Raw genomic sequence first — 20,539 nt, forward strand, 5'->3', positions numbered from 1 at the left:
AGCTTGATGATTTGGGCCAAATATGCATCAAATGGATTGAAAAAGAATAATTTTAGCTTCAGCCCTGTTTTAAAACAGAAAATTCCAGCCCATAAACAAATTCAAAATGAGGGCATAAACTCAAGAAGAAGCACTTTTGATCATCTATGAACAATGTCCTGAAGAAAAGAGGTTATTTTCCTCTATTTCAACCATAAAAAATCCATGTTTGCTCATAAAAATAGATCAAAATAGTGGGCTATCCTATTTATGACTAGTTATTCTAGCCCATAACAGTCCATAAGTCTTCAACATCCTCACCTATTGCTTGCCCCAAAGTCACTCAAGTACTTGGGCACAAGTCGGGCTAGTCGTGCATAAGAGTAGGCTAAATACTCTTCTCTCAGATTTCCCCTCTTTTATAGACAGTTTCAGCATGCATTTTTGTCAGACCAAAGAGGCAGAGAAGTGGAGCTCTCACCAAGTTATCATCTTCAGTTGTTGGCCTGTTAATCTTCAGTTTGCATGCTCCATTCCATGCATCTCAGCTCCAGCTTTCTCCCAGTTTCCTTCAGGCAAAGCAGCCCGCATTTTGCGCTGAAAAATGCGGGCTGCTCTCTGCTCCAATCCTGATCACTTTATGACCAGCCTAGGTTACCTGCTGGTCACCTTAGTCAGTTACTTTTGGTCCCGTGTGGACCTAGTGGACTTTGGACAGTTTTTTGGCAACATTTTTGGGTTTTGTCCATATTTTTGTACCTGAATTAATGTGATTTATCCAGCAGACTATCAATTACTTCCAGATGTCCAAGTTTTAAGTTCCCATAGACTTATTTTTCATAAATGTACATGGTATATCTGCAAATTATATGCTAAATACAAAAGAACTTGTATAACTAGGGTAGATATTGGATAATAATGCCTGAATTTTGTATGCAAATATCTCATACAATCTTCCAGTGAAACTCTTCTGTGTTTATAAGAATCCCATGATTTTTATCATGGACAGTAAACTCTTTGACACCGTGAAGTTTAAAGACACTTTCCATAAACTCATCAACCACTTGCTTTGCTATAAATTGAATATTTATTGGGATGAAATGGGTTGATTTGGTCAACTCTTCTACGACCACATAAATTCTAGTCCAACCATGCTTTCTCGTAGGAAATTCCATGATAAAATCCATACTAATGTCAATCCTTTTTCTATGAGGAATAGGTAGTGGTTGAAGCAATCCACTAGATAGAAGCGTGGAATCCTTGATTTGTTGATAAGGAAGACATCTCATAACATAATCTTTAATATCCCTCCAAATCCCTTTCCAATAAAAGCTTTTATGGATGATATAAAATGTCTTGAACAAACGATAAATGCCTAAAGGCAAAGTACCCATTAGTTGCAAAAGGGTTTTAAAAGTGAAATGCAAGTCAAATGTTTTGTTCAAAAGGTATAAAGTGTGGCTAGTTGCAAACGGATATGCACATTATTACGACCTAGATTATGAGGAGACTTTCTTCCTGATGCATTAGCGGCTTCTGAGGGCTAGAAACTGGTCAGATGGATGTCAAAAATGCATTCTTGAATGATGACTTGCTTGAAAAGTTGTATATGGAGCAGCCTAAAGGTTATGTACACCGTGATTATCTGACATATGTGTGTAAGTTGAAAAGGGCCATGTATGGACTGAAACAAGCACCGAGAATGTGGAATGCTCATATAAGCACTTATTTGTAGCAGCTTGGTTTTGAGATAGGTCATGCAGATCATAGCCTATTTACAAAGAAGATAGAGCATGGTTATGTTTTTCTGGTGATTTATGTTGATGATTTGATCATCACTAGAGATGATGATCATGGGATTGCTGAAATTAAAGCAATGTTACAAGCTAAATTGAAAGTCAAGGATCTTGGTGAGTTGAAATACTTTCTTGGGATTGAGGTTTTGTCTACACATCAAGGTATATGGCTATTAAAAAAAGCAGTATGCTCATGATATGATGTTGAAATATGGCATGATGGAGTGTAAAGCCATGGAAACACCATTGGATTAAAATGTCAAACCTTCAATTGATGTTCGGACTAAGATCAAGAATGTCACTATGTACAGACAACCAGATTTACCTTACTATCACACGTCTTGACTTGAGTTATGTAGTGGGGATGATTATCTAGTTTATGTAGGAATCTCGTAATTCATACTTAGATGCACTCAAGAGGATTATGCGGTACTTGAAGGGTACTACTGATTATGGGCTATTTTATGAGCATGGGAAATCATTCAAAGGTTATACGGATGCTGATTGGGTTGGTTGTCTCTATTAGGGGAGGTCAACCAATGGTTATGCTTTTAGTTTGGGCAACAATATGATAAGCTGGAGCAGTAAGAAGCAACCGACCATTGTTTTATCTAGTACAGAGGCAAAATACAAGGGTGCAGTCAGAGCGGCATGTAAAGCAGTTTGGCTTATGAAACTGCTACATGACTTGGGTATACAGCTAGATAGAAAGGTCACATTACGTTGTAACAATCTCAGTAGTGCGATGTTGGCGAGCAACTCCATCTATCATACTAGATCCAAACACATAGAAGTTCATTACCATTTTATTAGGGAGACGGTACTTGCTAGAAAGATTGATCTACTCCATGTGAAGATAGATGACCAAATAGTAGATATATTTACCACATCACTTAGTAAAGAGAAGTTTGTGCATTTCAAGGAGCTACTTGGAGTATAATAGTTAGCTTGAGCTTGAGGGGGAATGATGAGAATCAAGCTCGTTATCAATATCACCGACATGAAACTGCTACATTGCATTGTGACAATCTCAATAGTGCAATGCTACCTAGAAAGCTTGTCTATCATGCTAGATCCAAACACATAAAAGTTCATTACCATTTTATCAAGGAGATGGTACTTGCTGGAAAGATTGATCTACTCTATGTGAAGACAAAAGACCAAGTAGTCGATATCTTTACCAAATCACTTGGTAAAGAGAAGTTTGTGCATTTCAGGAAGCTACTTGGAGTACAACAGTTATCTTGAGCTTGAGAGGGAATGTTTAGAATCAAGCTCGTGATCAATATCACCGACATGACCCCCACCTTACCTAGACAGCTGTCATCTTAATAGTCACTCTACATGTGTGTTCTAACTACTGAGTTGTTTAGACTTAACCACAATTATGGGTACAGTCAGTCAGTGACCTAGTGTGTTTATGAATTATATGTGATTAGAATTTAGTGAGCATTATGGAATAATGAGAAGAAGAGAACAATGGGAGTTCACTACTCTCTGTTATAGCTCCATATCTTTGTCTCTCTCTCTCCCTCTAAATCTTGAACACCTTTAGATATTGATTCCCCTCCCCCCATCTTCCGCTCACCCATCCCCTTCCCACCCACACACAAGCCCATGCCCCCGACCTCCCTAAAAAAGTGTGCTTCTGAAAAATTTTGAATAAAAATGTCCTAATGTAAATTTACATGAGGTGCATTTATAAACCCCTTTTGTTTTTGGACCTAAAACTAGATGCATTGTCCCAACATTGCTATGTTGCACCTCAAAAAGGAGATGTAGTTATAACCAACAAGATTTCATTCTCTCTTCAGACCAAGAAAACTCCAACCTGACATAATCAAGCAAAGCTCCCAAAGGTTTGACCTTCTTTCTATGAGTCAAAAAAGAACTTTGCAATGATTTCTTTGCCCAAAATAATAAGCAAAGAAGCCAAGAAGGGTATTCAAGTGTTGAAGCCTTCTTAGAAGTTGAATACCTACTATACTATCGAGGTTTGCTCTATATATAAAATTGCTTCTATTACATATACTCTAAACAAGACATGGACTTCCAAGTACAAGACATTCTAGGATCAATAAAACAATAGGGCTTATCTCTCAAGATTATTGGAGGTCTCATATAAGGAAATTAGTTAAATAATTTATATGCACATGTGATATATGTAATAGAGCCAAAGTCCCTTGTTGCCATCTATCCTTGTCCAAAGGGGTCCCATTCCATTCTTGTGGTGGTTAATAGATTTATCAAGATGGCACACTTTATCTCTCACCTAAAAGATAATTATTTGTGAAGGATTGGTTTGACTTATCCTTGAATATATATGACTATTATCATGGGTACCAGATGATATGGTTTCAAATCTAACATACAAGTCCTTTTTAGATAAGCTTATCAATATCTAGCTCCACATGATACTCTTGCTATTTTTTATTGGACAATACAATAAAATTAAAGTAGAGATGTGGATAAGTGATATGATTTTATGGCCACATGTATAAACTTGTAAAAAGTCACATTTACTTTTTTAGGACAAGCGAAGGTTGTGGAAGCCTACAAAAATGCAAAAATAGCCATGACAAGCTATTTATGCATTTAAGTTGTGGGAAAGGGATTTTAAAATTAGGCATCTAAAACACATATTTTTACATAAAATAATCTACATATTAAATGTTCCCATAAACACAATTTTTAATATAACATCAAAAAATAAAATAATATATCCAACATTATTTTCATTTCAATTTGAATCTTTATTTTTATTGAAACACAATGAGAGAATGGCTAAGAGAGCATTGTGTGATAGATGAGAGTATGACGTCTCATATGAGAGATATCATGGTTTAGGAGTTTCGTGGAGAGAGGATATTTGAATCTGGTAAAGAAGCAAATTTCCATAGTAAACTAAGATACTACAAATTAAAAAACCACACTAAAATGCCAAGAAAGTCATAGCCAAGGTAGCTAGACAACCATGAATCATGTTACCAAATGATACAAAGGTTGAGAATCATTCAAGAAACGCAATAGCATGATATTCTCCTCATGCTATTGAGGGGCATGGAATCCATCCCAATGCCACGGTGGCTAAAGAGTATGCACCCTCATCGCGAATGGTGAAAGGTGGAAATCTCAAACAAGAAATGTTTTTACTTGGCAAAAAGATGCTTGGCAAGTTACAACTTAGCCTTTTATATCTAACCCTAGACCTAAGGCTAAATATTGGGTAAGGTATTATTTTTCTTTATTATAAGCCATCTCGATGTAAAAGATCTTTGTCCTTAAAGCTGAAATTGGGACAATGCACAATGAAGATTACATGGACAACTTAAAGCATATGGATCCATGATGCTGAAATGAAACTTCAAGTTGAAGAAGAGCATATAAGTTGAGGAAGGAGAAGCATATATGTTGAAGAAACTATTGTAGGATTTCCAAAAGATGTTGCAATATAATTTTGTCCATAACTTGAAGTAGAAGTGTCCCATTTCCATGTGAAAACTATAGAAATGTAGAGGATAATATGTAGTATCCAGCATGCCATCAAAATCCAATTTTGATGGAGATAAGGCAATTAAATTTTGTATAAACTTTTAATATGGCAAGTTGTTTAGTACTCATTGAGTGAAGTATCCACTTGAAGAAGCCATGGAAAATATTCCAAATATAATAGTCTTCCACAGGCAAACCCTTCCACTTAATGAGATACTCCACAAGAATTACATTCCTTAGAATCTTCTCTTGCTCTCCAACAATATTTTTGGGTTCGTAAATGATAAAACCATCTTTGTTAAAGGGAGGTACTTCTTGAAGAACTTGGATTTCAGTGCCAAAATACTTCTTAAGTTGAGATACATGAAAGACATTGTGGATATAAGTAGTTGAAGGCAAATCAAGTTGATAGGCAAGATCCCCAACTTACTTGATTATTTTGTATGGTCCATAAAATCAATGGGCAAGTTTTACTATGCCCTCCCTTAAGAGAAGCATAATCAGATTTGGAATCTTTAAGAAAACCTATTTACCTTGGTCAAATTCCACATGCTTTCATTTCTTATCCACATAGGATCTCTTTGTCTCTTGACCTTTTCTAATATTGTGCTTGCATTGCTTCATAAGAACATCCATCTTCTCTAACTCTTCACGAGCATGAGGATTCACATCATCCTAAAACAATGCAAAAGGCACTTGAAATTTGTAAAACCATACAATGCTATGAAAGAAGATATTCCAATACTCATGTGATGAGTACTATTATAGCAAGAATCTGCAAGGTGAAGCCAATGATTCCATGCATTTTGTGTATCATGGAAAAAGTGTTGCAAATAGAGATCTAGCCATTTATTGACCCTTTTGGTTTGGTTGTCTATTTGTGGATGATAAGTGGTGCTAGTAGTCAAAATAATCTCCATAGAATAGAATAAACTCTTCCAAAAGTTAGCCATAATTTAAGTGTCGTGATTGGACACAATCTTCATTGGCATCCCATGAAGTTTAAATTAGACACTTTCCATAAACTCATCAGCCACTTGCTCTGCTATAAATTGAATGTTTGTTGGGATGAAATGGGTTGACTTAGTGAACTCTTCTACAAGCACATAAATTCTAGTCCAACCATGCTTTCTCGTAGGAAATTCCATGATAAAATCCATACTAATATCAATCCACTTTCTATGAAGAATAGGTAGTTGCTGAAGCAATCCACTAGATAGAAGTGTGGAATCCTTGATTTGTTGATAAGGAAGATATCTCATAACATAATCTTTATTATCCCTCCAAATTCTTTTCCAATAAAATCTTTTATGGATGCTATAAAATGTCTTGAGCAAACTATAAATTCCTGAAGGCAAAGTACCCATTGGTTGCAAATGGGTTTATAAAGTGAAATGCAAGTCAGAGGATTTGTTGGAAAGTATTAGGGGTCAAAAAGCTTCCCCTAAGTTAACCCAAAATAGACATCTCTCTAATATAAAACAGATTCATATTATGACTAATATTCGTCTTTTTGTCTTTATCATTGCACCATTGAACATCACTTCAACATATAGACCATTTTTCCATTTCATAATTCATTTCGCAATTCAGATACACTTTAAACCAAGACATGAAACATTATATAAGACAAATTGAGACACCGTGAGATTAATCTGTTTTGTATATTCCACATCTTCTGCTTAGAAAACATTGATTACAGAAATTCCTATTCTCCTGTCTCGAACAGACATACTCAGAAACCTCACGAATCCTCCTTCTAACTTCCCAAAAAGACTCATAATCTAGTCATGACTTTTCACATCTGAACCATTATAAAGGTTTAAAATACCCTTACAAAACCAAATAAGAAACTCCTAAGTAATGCCTTAATCATGCCTTCAACACTTGCACACATAGTGGTTATTATTTTCCCAAAATAGTAGACCTGAACCCAGAAAATACCTTGATTTTATTTCAGTCCTAAGAATTTCATTCCTGCATTCCTAACTATCAATTCTGCTTTGCCTGAATATCAGTTGAAGCTTATTGAATTGATTTCTCAATCTCTGCATCACTTTTTCTTTCTTCCTCTCCTCCTCAAACAACTTCATCAATTTGGGTTGCTAAAAATGAGTTTGTGTCCACCCCCACCAAATTCAAATTAGCATCTTGGAACTTATTGAGAAAAAACAACTTTAGTCTAAAGCCATTCACAGGTTTAGCCAACAATTTACCCTCCAAATCAGTCAACTAAAATGTTCCTTGCCCTAAGTCCTTAAAAATTGTGTATGGTCCCGCATACCTGAGTTTTCATTTGCCAGGATGCTTGCCCAATTTAGAGTTATACATCAAGACCAAATTTCCCTGTTTGAATTTATTTTTCTTCAAGTATTGATTCAGCCATGCAGATCTTCTATTTTGAATTACAGTAGCCACATAAGCAATGTGAAATTTGTCTTCATCCAAAGACATAAACTGCTCCAATCTCTGTTTAAGTGAATCCTCATGTGTTAGTCTATTTGAAATTGCCACCCTCAAAGATGGTACTATGAACTCCATTGGCACCACAACTTCCATGCCATAGACCATGAATGGTGTGAGTCCTGTATTGACCTTAAAGGGTATTTTGAATGCCCACAGTGCTAAATTCAATTTCAGATCCCAATCCTTCATGTTTTCTGAAACAGTCCTTTTAAGAATTTTAACCAAAATCTTGTTAGTGCTCTCAGCTAATCCATTGGCTTGTGGATGATATATTGAGGACATTTTATGGCTAATCATTGTCAAGAATCGCATGGTGGGGGAACTTTCTCAAGATGCTGCATCGAACACACACAGAATGCACAAGGAGAAGCTCACTTAAGAGACAAGAAGAGAGATGGAGGCCAAAACGTTTTCTTGATGGTTTATTCTTCTTCTTCCACACACTTTACAATGTACACAAAGTATAGATAAGATACAACATAAAGGAAAGTGGCCAACTAAGTCAAAAAATACATAACCTAGTCGACTGGCGCTATAACTATACCAGCTGTAAATAGGTGTAACAACCTGAATATAATAAGTAATGAGTCAATGGCCATGTGAGAGTCATAATGACCACCGACGTGCTAAGTGTAGATGTGTGGACCCATCTAACCAGGCGGTCCATCATTAATGTCTGCATGTGTTGAGCTTGACATCTCAACACTCCCCCTCAAGCTCAACTACATCTCTACAACCCCAAGTAAGCTTCGAAACTTTTGAAGCTTCTTTGTACCCAATGCCTTCGTGAAGATGTCAGCTATCTGATTCTGTGTGCTGACATACACCAAGTCAATCTCTCATGCTAGTACCTTCTCTCTCACAAAGTGGTAATGTACCTCAATATGTTTTGTCCTGGCATAAAACACAGGATTCCTAGCCAACTGTATAATGCTCATGTTATCACAATAAATGACAACTGGATCTTCCACCTGCACATCTAAATCAGCCAATAACTTTTGCAGCCATACTACCTCACATGCTGCAACAGCAACACTTCTATACTCAGCCTCTATACTCGACAAAGCAACTGCAAATTGCTTTTTGCTGCTCCAAGTAACTACTTCACTACCAAGAGAGAACATGTATCCGCTGGTAGATCTTCTATCAGACATACTACCAGCCCAATCTGCATCTATGTATCCAAACACCTGTACATCTGTACCTGCCTCATAGAAAAGTCCATAAGGTAATGTGGACTTCACATATCTCAATATGCGTCTGATTGCATCCAAATGTGGCTTTCTAGGTACTTGCATAAACTGACTCACAAGACCAACAACGTAGCTCAAGTCTAGTCTTGTAATGGTCATGTAGATCAAACTTCCCACTATCCTCCTAAACATAGTAGGGTCTTCTATCTCATCCCCAACATCAGCACTCAACTTTACATTTTGCTCCAACGGGACTATAAGTGGTTTGCATGCCGTCATACCATACTTGGGCAATATATCCAAGTCATACTGTCTTTGGGATAGCCATATACCATCATCACATCTGATCACCTCAATGCCAAGGACGTACCTTAGCTCACCTAAATCCTTTATCTCAAACTTCTTCTTCAAAAAGTCCTTGACTTCAACAATCCCACTATCACTATCACTTGTAGTAATCAAGTCATCCACATAGATGACTATGATGACCAAACCTGCATCTCACATAAAGTGAGTGATCAGCATCAGAAACATAAAAGCCAATATTGACAAGATACTTTTCGATCTTGTCAAACCATGCTCTAGGTGCTTGCTTGAGCCCATAGAGCGCATTCTTCAACCTGCACACATACGTGGGATACTCTAAATCTTCATAACCTACTGGCTGATCCATATACACTTCTTCCTGCAAATCACCATGCAAGAAGGCATTCTTCACATCCATTTGTTGCAACCTCCAACCTTTGGCTACTGCCAAACCAATCACACATCTGACAGTTACCATCCTAGCAATTGGACTGAAGGTTTCTTCATAATCTATGCCATATGTCTGGGCATAGCCTTTTGCAACCAGCCTAGCTTTGTACCTGCTAATAGAACCATCTAGATTGTGCTTAACCTTATAAACCCATTTACATCCAATAGCTTTCTTACCCTTCGGCAATGATACTAGATCCCAAGTCTCATTGGCCTCTAATGCAGCCATCTCCTCATCCATTGTTGTATCCCAATGAGTATGACCAACAGCATCCTCAAAACAAGTGGGCTCAATATCCTCAACTAGTTTCACCATATAAGCAGAATGGTGAGCTACATAACCTTCAAAACCAAATCTTTTAACAGGGTATATGACCCTACTAGATCTGCGTACCACGGGATCACTCAATGGAGCCTTTACATTACTATGAGCTCTCTGTACACTTGGTGTCTTGACAAAAGGAATACCAAGCTCATCATCCAAGCTCTCTGAGCCACTGGATTCTCCATCAAGAACTACATCAATGCCATCTGACACTTTATTATTTCCTTTTTCTTTATCTATAGTGCTACTAGATGCACCTGAAGATGTAGAGCTACTCTTTAGTCTCCCAGACCAAGGACTACCAGATGATGTCTCTGGTCCACTAAGAGTCTGTGATTCTTGCTTTTCAGCCTGCAGATGAGTGTCATTATCATCATCATCATCTAATGCATCACCACTAGATGCATACTAACTGCACATTTCATCAAAGATAACATCCCTGCTCACTCTGAACTTACATGTGATAGGGTTATAACAGTGATACCCTTTCTCATCTAAAGAGTATCCAATAAGGACACATTTTTCTGCCTTTGGATCAAGCTTCTTCTGTAGCTCATCTAGCACATGAACATATGCAACATAGCCAAATACCTTCAAGTGCAATACATCAGGCTTCTTGCCAATAAAGCATTCTTCAAGAGTCATCCCATGAACTACAGTTGTGGGAGTTCTATTCATAATGTAGATAGCAGTATGGACAGTCTCAGACCAAAAATGTTTGGGCATATTTTTTTCAGCCATTAATGCCCGTGCAACTTCTGTAATATGCTTGTTTTTTCTTTCTGCAACACCATTTTGCTATGGGGTATACCTGCATGTTTATTGTCTCTTTATCCCATGAGACCTCAAAAAATCATTGAACTCATTCGAGAGGTACTCTCCCCCTCCATCTAACCTCAAGCACTTTACTTTCAAGATTATTTCTCTTTCAACTGCAGCCTTGAAAGCTCTAAAGTGCTCAAACACTTCACTCTTTTTCTTCATAAAATATACCCACAGCTTTCTATATCAATCATCAATGAATGTGACAAAGTATGAACTACCTCCAAGAGATACATTTTGTGTAGGCCCCCAAATATCTGGATGCACAACATCAAGGATATTTCTGCTTACATCTCTGTCATTGGAAAAGGGTTGTCTTGCCTACTTACCAAACTGACATGCTTCACATACCTTATGAAATTCTGCAATTCTAAAAGTAGGCAAACTTGTAACCAACCTTTTGGACTGCATTAATTTCAGCCTTTGTACATTTGCATGTCCAATGTGTTTGTGCCAAATTTCAATATCTGCGACAACACCTTTTCCTTTAGCATACATAGCAGCATTCATAGTAGGAATTCCAGCATCCAGAGTAAACATATGTCCAACTCTACTTCCCTTTGCAACCAGCCTGCACTTGTCATTGAAGTCTTCTACAAAGTAGCCCTTTGCATTAAATCTAACTTGCAGCCCTTGCTCTACCATCTGACCGACTGACACCAAGTTCTTTGTAATAAATGGCACATGTAATACATCTGAAAGACTCTTTGTCTTACCATCATGCAAGGACAAGGGAATTTTTTCAACGTGTGAAATTGGGTGGCATGAATCATCACCTATTTACACATAACTTGTATTTTGCAAATCATGCATCTCTCCAAACCATTTTACATGGCTGGTCATATGATTGGATATATACAAATAGACGTTCATTTTTGTCTTCATTCTGTCGTAAAGACGATGCATAGTTTCATTGTTGTAACTTACCACTGCAAATATCATCTTTCTTAACATAACATTGGGTTGCAATATGACCTGTTTTGCCAGAGTAGTCACACACAATACTAGAGTTGTTAGAACCTCTGTTCTGCCATCCACCTCTTCCTCTAAAGCTTCCCCTTCCTCTAAAGTTACCAGGACCTCCTGAAATCTGCATATTGCCAAAATGCTAATTCAATCTGTTTTGCCGGTTGTCACTACCACGTCCTGTACCATGGCCTCTTGAAGAGGACTTGCCACATCCACTTCCTGAACTGGAGTAGAAAGCTTGGACCTGTTTACCACTTTTTTCAAATGTCTCACTTTGCATGTTGATCTCTTCAGTGATCATAAGGGAGACCAACTCATCGAAATTTGAAAATGGCTTTCTGACATATGTGGAAGTTACATAAGACTTCCAAGCCTTTTCATTGTTAAGTCCACCCAAGGTAGATGACACCAAATCATCATCATCGGGCATTGCATCAATCACTACCAAGGCATCTGCAATGCTCCTTACATTCAGTGCATACTCATTGATAGACATCTTCCCTTTCTTCAATGTATTCAACTCTTGCTTGAGTTGAATCTTTCGTGCCTTTGTATTTACGGAAAACATACTTTCAAGTATGGTCTAAGCTGCATATGAATTCTCTGCATTTCTAATATGTCCCTGCATATTATTGTCAATTACTACAGATATCCAATACATGACCTTTTTGTCTTTTTCATTCCATTCCTTGCATGCATTTGTCTCTTCTGCAGTTGGAGGATCACTCACCTCCGGCTCCTTTTCTTCACCTGAAACAAACTCGTAGAGGCCTTTTCCAATAAGGAAGTTCGTGACATGGAACTTCCATGAAGGGTAGTTGTTCTTGTCGAGCTTCTCAATGATGGGTTTTCCACTATTCTCTGCCATTATCACAAAACTAATACTAAACAGCAAGCAAATCTTCTACAACCCTCAACCTATAATGCATAGCAATACACCAGACAACCTTTTTCACTGTCTGCTCAATAATACATGCAATCTGCAACCAATTTGTAGATAAACCTTGTGTTTATTCACTGTAAACACCTTTGAACTTACAGATCTGAAATCTGTAACTTGTGTACTTGTATACGGCAGACACAGCTGAAATTGCAGGATACCTCGAACTGCTATCCACAACCTTGCGAGTCTAAAACGGGGCCTGAAATGACCCCAGATGGCCAAAATAGCAGCAGATAAGCTCTAAAGGGCTTTTTTGCAAAATACACAGTGCTCTTCGCGCACACCAAATCTCACTGCAATCTGAGATTTTTGCTTTGCCCTGCTTCCGGTGCCTTCATAGGCACTGTCCAAGAGAAGAAGTAGAGAATGGAAGAGCTTCTTACTCATTGCTTGCTTGCTCAAATCCTTGGCTCCTCTCCTTTTCTTTAGCCTTCAAAACCAACCTCAATCAGTGGTGTAGCTTTGATACCATGTCAAGAATCGCATGGTGGGGGGACTTGCTCAAGATGCTGCACTGAACACACACAGAATGGACAAGGAGAAGCTCACTCAAGAGACAAGAAGAGAGATGGAGGCCAAAACGTTTTCTTGTTGGTTTCTTCTTCTTCTTCAAAACACTTTACAATGTACACAAAGTATAGATAAGATACAACATAAAGGAAAGTGGCCTACTAAGTCAAACAATGCATAACCGACTACACTAGTCGACTTGGCGCTATAACTATGCCAGTTGTAAATAGGTGTAACAACCTGAATATAATAAGTAATGAGTCAATGGCCATGTGAGAGTCATAATGACCACCGACGTGCTAAGTGTAGACGTGTGGACCCATCTAACCAGGCGGTCCATCATTAATGTCCGCATGTGTTGAGCTTGTCATCTCAACAATCATATGAGTTCAGTCAGAACTTTAATCACCTTGTTAAGAAAATGGACTCCCTAATCTAATATGAGTTCCACTGGTGGGCAGCCAAATCTGGTCATTATGTTATTATACAGGAAATAGGCCACACTCCTTGCCTTATTATCCTTTAATGCAACAACTTCTACCCATTTGGTACAATAATCTGTAGCAACCAAAATATATTTGTTTCCTGAAAGTTCTGCTACTAGCTTGAATGGACCCATAAAATCCATTCCCCACTTCTCAAAAGGACTGGATGCTGCCTCATTTTGTCCTTATTCCTTGGATATCCATCCCTTTGACATTTATCACAGGCCTTTCGATACTGATGTGAATCTTTGATTACTATTGGCCACCATAAACCACTCTGAAATATTTTTCTACTAGTTGTGTCACTTGAAAAGTGACCTCCAAAACTTCATGTATGAGCTTCAGTTAACACTACTACTTGTGACTGTGAGGAACACATATCCTAATAATATGATCCACTCCTCTCTTATACAAATATCCTCCAATTATTGAATAGGTTGCATTTCTTAATACCAACTTCCTCCTATGGTCTTTTGTCATTCTCTCAGGGAATATACACCTTCAATAAGGTAATCAAGCATCTATTCATACCAATAATCTCACTTGGTTACCTGAATCTGAAATAAGTTTGCATTAGGTAAATCATCTAGTATCCCTTTAGGAGGTTCTCCTGACTCCAATCTACATAAATAATCAGTATCAAATGTCCTCTTCTTGGTCTATGCACAATGGAATAATCAAATTCCTGTAATAACATAATCCATCTAGCCAATCTTCTTGTTGATTGTGGTTTATTCATCGAATAGATCAATGCCTAATGATTCACATGAATTATGATTGAATTTTTAAACGAATAATGCCTAAAATTTTTCACTGCAAAGATAACTCCCAAGCACTCTCTTTCAGTGAATAGAATCATTTCTTTCTGCTCTTATCATGACCTTGCTTGCATAATAAACTAGTCAAAACCCCCCTTTATGTTTTTCCTACATTAACAGAGCTCCCACTACAATGTCAGAGGCATCTCCAAACACATGGAATTGTAAACTCCAATCAGGAGGCTGCATTATGTGCTACTTGTAACATCTTCTTCAGTAATCTGACTGCTTTTTCTTACTCTTCTGTCCAGACATACTTCACATCCTTCTTGATCAACTTGGTCAATGGAACACAAACATGAGATAAATATTTCAAAAATCTGTTATGCCACTTGATCTATCCAACAAATCTGCTTAATTCCTTTAAGTTTGCTAGTGCCTTGGCCTTTTGAATAGCTACCACTTTCCTGGGATCAACCTGAATTCCTTCTTCTGAAATGATATGCCCCAGTAAAATCCCTCTTTTAACAACAAAAGCACATTTGGCTGGATTAAGACTCAACCTAGCCATTCTGCATCTTTCAAAGCATAATCAAAGTTGATTAAGGTGATCCACAGCCTTCTTAAACACATTAAATCATCTACTAGAAAGACTCTCATGAATGTTGTCAAGTATGGAGCAAAGACTTCATGTACCCATTTTTCAAATGTAGGTGGAGCATTTTTCAAGCCAAATACCATTATATTACTGGCATATACTCCCCACTCTGTAGCAAAAGTAGTCTTCTCTCTGTCTTCTTCTACCATCAATATCTGATTATAACAACTAAATCCATCCAAGAAATTATACATCTAATGACTTGCAATTGCATCCAACAGAGTATCTTGAAATGGTAATGGGAAAGGATTAGTTATAATGGCTGCATTTAGTTTCTTGTAGTCAACACAGATTTTGATTTTTCCATTATTCTTTGGCACCACCACTCTAGGTGATAACCATGTCACCTTCTCCAAAGGATAAATAAATCCCACTTTCAGAATTTTATCCAACTCCTCCTTGACAGCTTTGCATAATTTGGATTCATCCTGTATCTTTGTGAAATAATAGAACTACATTTTTTTTAGGTTAATCCTATGCATACAAAACCTAGGATCCACTCCTTTCATATTAGTGTAAGTCCATGCAAAATTATCTTTAAATTCATTTAATAGTTGACTTAGATCTGTTTTGAATTGGCCTTCCACATGAACAGTGACTTTGACCATCTCAGGATCCTCTACACAACCTAAATTAAGATCCTGAAAATCATCTTTTGGACTCTAGTTGTTTTAGCCATCTACTTCTCAAAAGCCTTTTTAGCTTGAATAATTTTCTGAATATGCATCTTCTCCTCCTATTCAAATAACTTCTTGTTTATGTCTTCCTCTTTTGAATCTTCATGTTTACTTTCACTCTATTGTTGTGAAGCTTTAGGTTTCTTCTACCCCTTATAATGTTCCAAAATTCTAACCACGTCTATATCAAAAATAGGTACAACTCATTCATTGACTTTAAGGAAAGCATCTTCTTCATCATCATCAACTTCCTTCACCATATTGATACCATGTGCATACAAGGCTCTGGCTTCTCTGGGCAAAGTTGCACTAGGTACCATATTCATATGCACTTTCTTCTTTCCCTTCCTGATTATAATTTTAGTAGCTCCCCAATCTTGTTTAACCTTAGCATGCTTAAAATAAGGCCTTCCCAAGAGAATAGGATAAGGGATGTCTCCTTCATCCATTTTCAGAACCACAAAATTCACTAGAAAGGTAAGTCCTGAAATAGTAATCTACTAATTTCGGAGAATTCCTAAAGACTGAATCCTCCTCTGATCTCCCGTCTTCACTTGAAAATGAGCTTCTTCTAGCTCAGGCAGCTTCAATGTGGTATTCATGAACTCAGATAAAATATTCACACTTGAACATACATCCAATAATGCTTCGTGAATCTCCTATTTCTAAAAATTAACAATGATTTTGGGTACTTTGTAATCCATATCTTCAGCTTCAATCTGACTTGCTTCAGGTTCATCCACCTGTTCTTCCTCCTCACTCAAATTTCGAAGTACTTGTCCTTTAAACTTAGGGACCAAACTTAAAATCAGATCCATTGTAACAGTTGTATTCATCAAAACTTTAGCTGTCAACTGTGCCTCCCTTATCTCTTGATGATGGATCCCATCATGAATACTTAACTATATATCAGGTATGTGCTACTGCAATTTATGTTTACCATAGTTAGTTCTTTGACTCTTATAAATTTCCTTCAAACATCCTTGTCTACCTGTCTTTGATTCTCCCAATACTAAGGGTGTCTCATCTCTTTATGAGATATAACAGGTTCAGCTACATATTATGCACCTGATCTTGTAATGACCAATACTGATGTTGATTTGTCAGGAATCTCCTCCATCTGCATACAGTTGGAACAATCACACTATACATTCAACATATCAAGATAATCGTTCTGTTTTCTCTGCACCACAGCTTCATGAACCTATTTGGTTTCTTCCAGAATAGCTACATTACCTGTGGTGGTATGTTATGCTATGCCTACGCAGGTGGTCTTTGATTGTTATATCTGATAATAGGAAAACCTCTCTCCTCTCTCTGTTTACACGACAATGGGAAATTACAACCCTGCCTGTGATTCTTTTCTCCACAATATGTGCATGGATTATCATTCAGGTTACCATTTCCTTGAGGATTAGGTGGTCCCCAATTATTTCTCCCCTGAAATCTTCTAGGTGGACCTTCCATTGCTCTATTTTTTTCTGGTTCTATTGCATTTGCAACTGGTGCATTTTCCCTTGGCACTTGTTGTCTTGGGTTTGCCCTATTGTTAGGATTGTACCAACAAGTAGCATCTGTGTGCCCATGCTTCTTGCATATGTTACGATATGGTTTGTTCTTCTTCTGAGATGTTGAAATTTCCATACTCTTTAGAGTTGCAGTAATTTGTTTATTTAGGTTCTGAGACTTTCCCTTTGTCTTTCCCTTTCCATTTTTGTCATTATTTCCCGTAGCTTTACTTCTCTGCTTCTCTTTCCTTTTCTTCTTCCTGCTTCTGGATTTCCTTTCCTCATCTTCTGAATCATCAGAATCTGAATGTGAACTGTCATCTTCTAAATCTGAACCTAAGTCAGACTGTGAATCTGAGTCTAAATCCCAATATGTATCTGAATATGAATCACTGATGTACTTCTTCTTCTTCTCTTTTTGACGGTTCCCAACCTTTTCTCTGCTCTCTTGGCAGCTACAACCAACTGATTAAATACTCCTGCACCTCCAGGAATATATGTACTAGCTACTGCAATTCTCAAGGATTCCCTCAATCCATTACAGAAATATTCCCCCAGCATCTCATTGGTTGGCCTGTCATTGGTGGGTGCAAGTCTTCCATTCAAATCTAAAAATTGTTGTGCATAATCCTCCACAAGGAGCCTCTTCTGTTTCATTGTTTTAAGCTTCTTCAAAATATCACTAGGTGTTTTTCACCTTTTGAATTGATGTTTGTAATGCTTGTGTATCAACAAAATGGGTTGCACCATCCTGTATAAACCACTTCATAGCCTTACCCTCCAATGTGGTAGCAAATTGCTGCTTTTTCACATCATCTCCATACAATACTCCTAGTCCACTTGCTTTCCATTTTGTGCTGAATTGAGCTACATGGGCATCAGGGTCTTCCTTTTTAGACTCACCCTTGAAGTCTGCAAATTTGACTTTGAGATTTTCTGGATTAGGGGGTTGTGCCATTGATCCTGGCTATTGTGTTGATGCAACCTTTCTTCTTGTTGGTGTTTTAGGCAATGGTTGAAACCTTAGTTTCTCCTTGCCTGTCTTTGAATTTGAGACCATGCTAGCAATCCCACAAATCTATTTCTATTTATCTCCTCCTCACCTGGTGTAACTTGTAATTGTTGATCAGTAAAACAACATCTTCTGTTGTATGACTAGGGCCTAATTCTTTAGTCTATACTTCCTGATCACTCAAATACCCTAAATCTAGGATATCCACTTGATTGCCACTGTTGGACCTATGTTGTTCTTTCTTCCTCTGTTTCTCTTCTTGTTCTAATTTTACCTCTAGCCTGGTATAATAGTTTCCAAAACCTTCACCCCCGTATTTCTCAATAGACATACACCATACATTTGTTCTGCCAGATTATTCTACTGTGTTGAGATCTAGATGCACAATGTTCACAGTGATGACTTACACAACCACACTGATTTTTCCATCTTCCCCTGACCAACTTAGGTGTATAACTCAACCCATAAGGTTGATGAAATTTCCAAAGATCTTGATTATGCTGAATTTGTCTGAACACACTGCCTGTATTCTACAAACCAAAAGAAGTAGCATGTTTTGTTTGTTCTTTCCACACTACCTCCCTAACCTTTCCAATAATGTCCAAAGTTAAATCAAGAAACTATGTGTTCAGAAATACCTGACTATATGCCTCAGACTCCTCTTTTTCTATTGTCCAATTCTGAAACTCCTGTAACAGAGCCTGTGCAAAGGATTCACGTTCCTACTCTTCAGTAGTCCAATACTGAAATTTCGCAAGCCAAGAATCCATTTCTGACTGTATCCTTTAACTCGTGAATCTTCTGCACCTTTTCCATTCTCAACCATCCCATCTAATGCCCAAAGACTAATTTGCATGATCGCCAAAAGTGTTAGGGGTCAAAAATCTTCCCCTAAGTTAACCCAAAATAGACATCTCTCTGATATCAAACAAATTCGGATTACGACTAATATTCGCCTTTCTATCTTTGTCATCACACACCATTGAACATCACTTCAACATATAGATCAGTTTTCCATTTCATAATTCATTTCGCAATTCTAATATACTTTAAACCAAGACAAGAAACATTATATAAGACAAATTGAGACACTCTAAAATCTATGCAAAGCCGGATCTGATTATTCTTCTTCTTCCAGATCACAACTGGTGAGCACCATTCAATATGCTGAGCATGGAAGATCAAACCCACTTTCTGCAACTTCTGTAGTTCCTCGAACAACCCGTCCCTTAATTCAAAAGGCATACGCCTTACTTTCTAACGTACAGGGTGGGTACCTTCCTTTACATGAATATTATGCACAACTAGACTGGGAGGAATACCCTTAAGTTCGTCATAGCTCCAAGCAAAGATGTCACGAACTCCTGAATCATGGACACATAGTCCTCTCTCTCTTCCGAACTAAGCATAGAACCCAATTTGATTGGCCGCGAATCATTAGACATACCAGGGTCTAGCTCAATAACATCCAGGTCTCTTATTCAATCATGAGGCTCTATCAGCTCATTAAAGGTTGTCTAATAAATATCCTCTTATTCGATCATGAGGCTCTATCGCTTGATGATGTCTCACTATTAGATGGATCATCTATTGTTTCTAGTTTAGTGGGGGATAAAGGAGCTCTCTCACTCTGAGGAGACTCAGGGTAAGCATCCACTATTACACGATGGACACCTCGACCTAGAATCACTCAACCAGTAAGTGTATCGACTTGACAGTCTATTCGTAAAATCTAGGGCCTTCCTAGCAAAACTTGATAGCTAGGAGGTCCTACAAACCTTATCACCCTAAAGTCGAGATAGCATTCCACGCTTGCAGTAGTAACCTGGACTTTAGTGATGCAACCTTTGGATTGTTGTAGACTATCATCCGCCATCCTAAGAAGTGTGGAGCCGTCTTTTTGAATTTTGAGACCTACCCGCTCCATCAAGTCTAGACTTATGATATTGACGGAGGATCCAGTGTCCACGATAGTGTGCTCCACTAATATTTCATCCACATACGCTAGAACCCTAGGGCAATGCTTTTCAGCATGATCAAACCAATCTTCTCCCACTCTAGCTATGCCCAAAGGTTCTACTATATACCCGATACACAGGATTTTCTTGAATTCCTTGCCTACTCCTAGAGAAATTTTAATCAATCGCAGGAGATTCACATTTGGTTTGACTTCGCAAAGAGAACTTGCTA

The sequence above is a fragment of the Lygodium microphyllum genome, chromosome 28, assembly GCF_053477565.2.
Source record: "Lygodium microphyllum isolate KBCC chromosome 28, Lygodium_microphyllum_v1.1.10, whole genome shotgun sequence".
Lineage (NCBI taxonomy): Eukaryota > Viridiplantae > Streptophyta > Polypodiopsida > Schizaeales > Lygodiaceae > Lygodium > Lygodium microphyllum.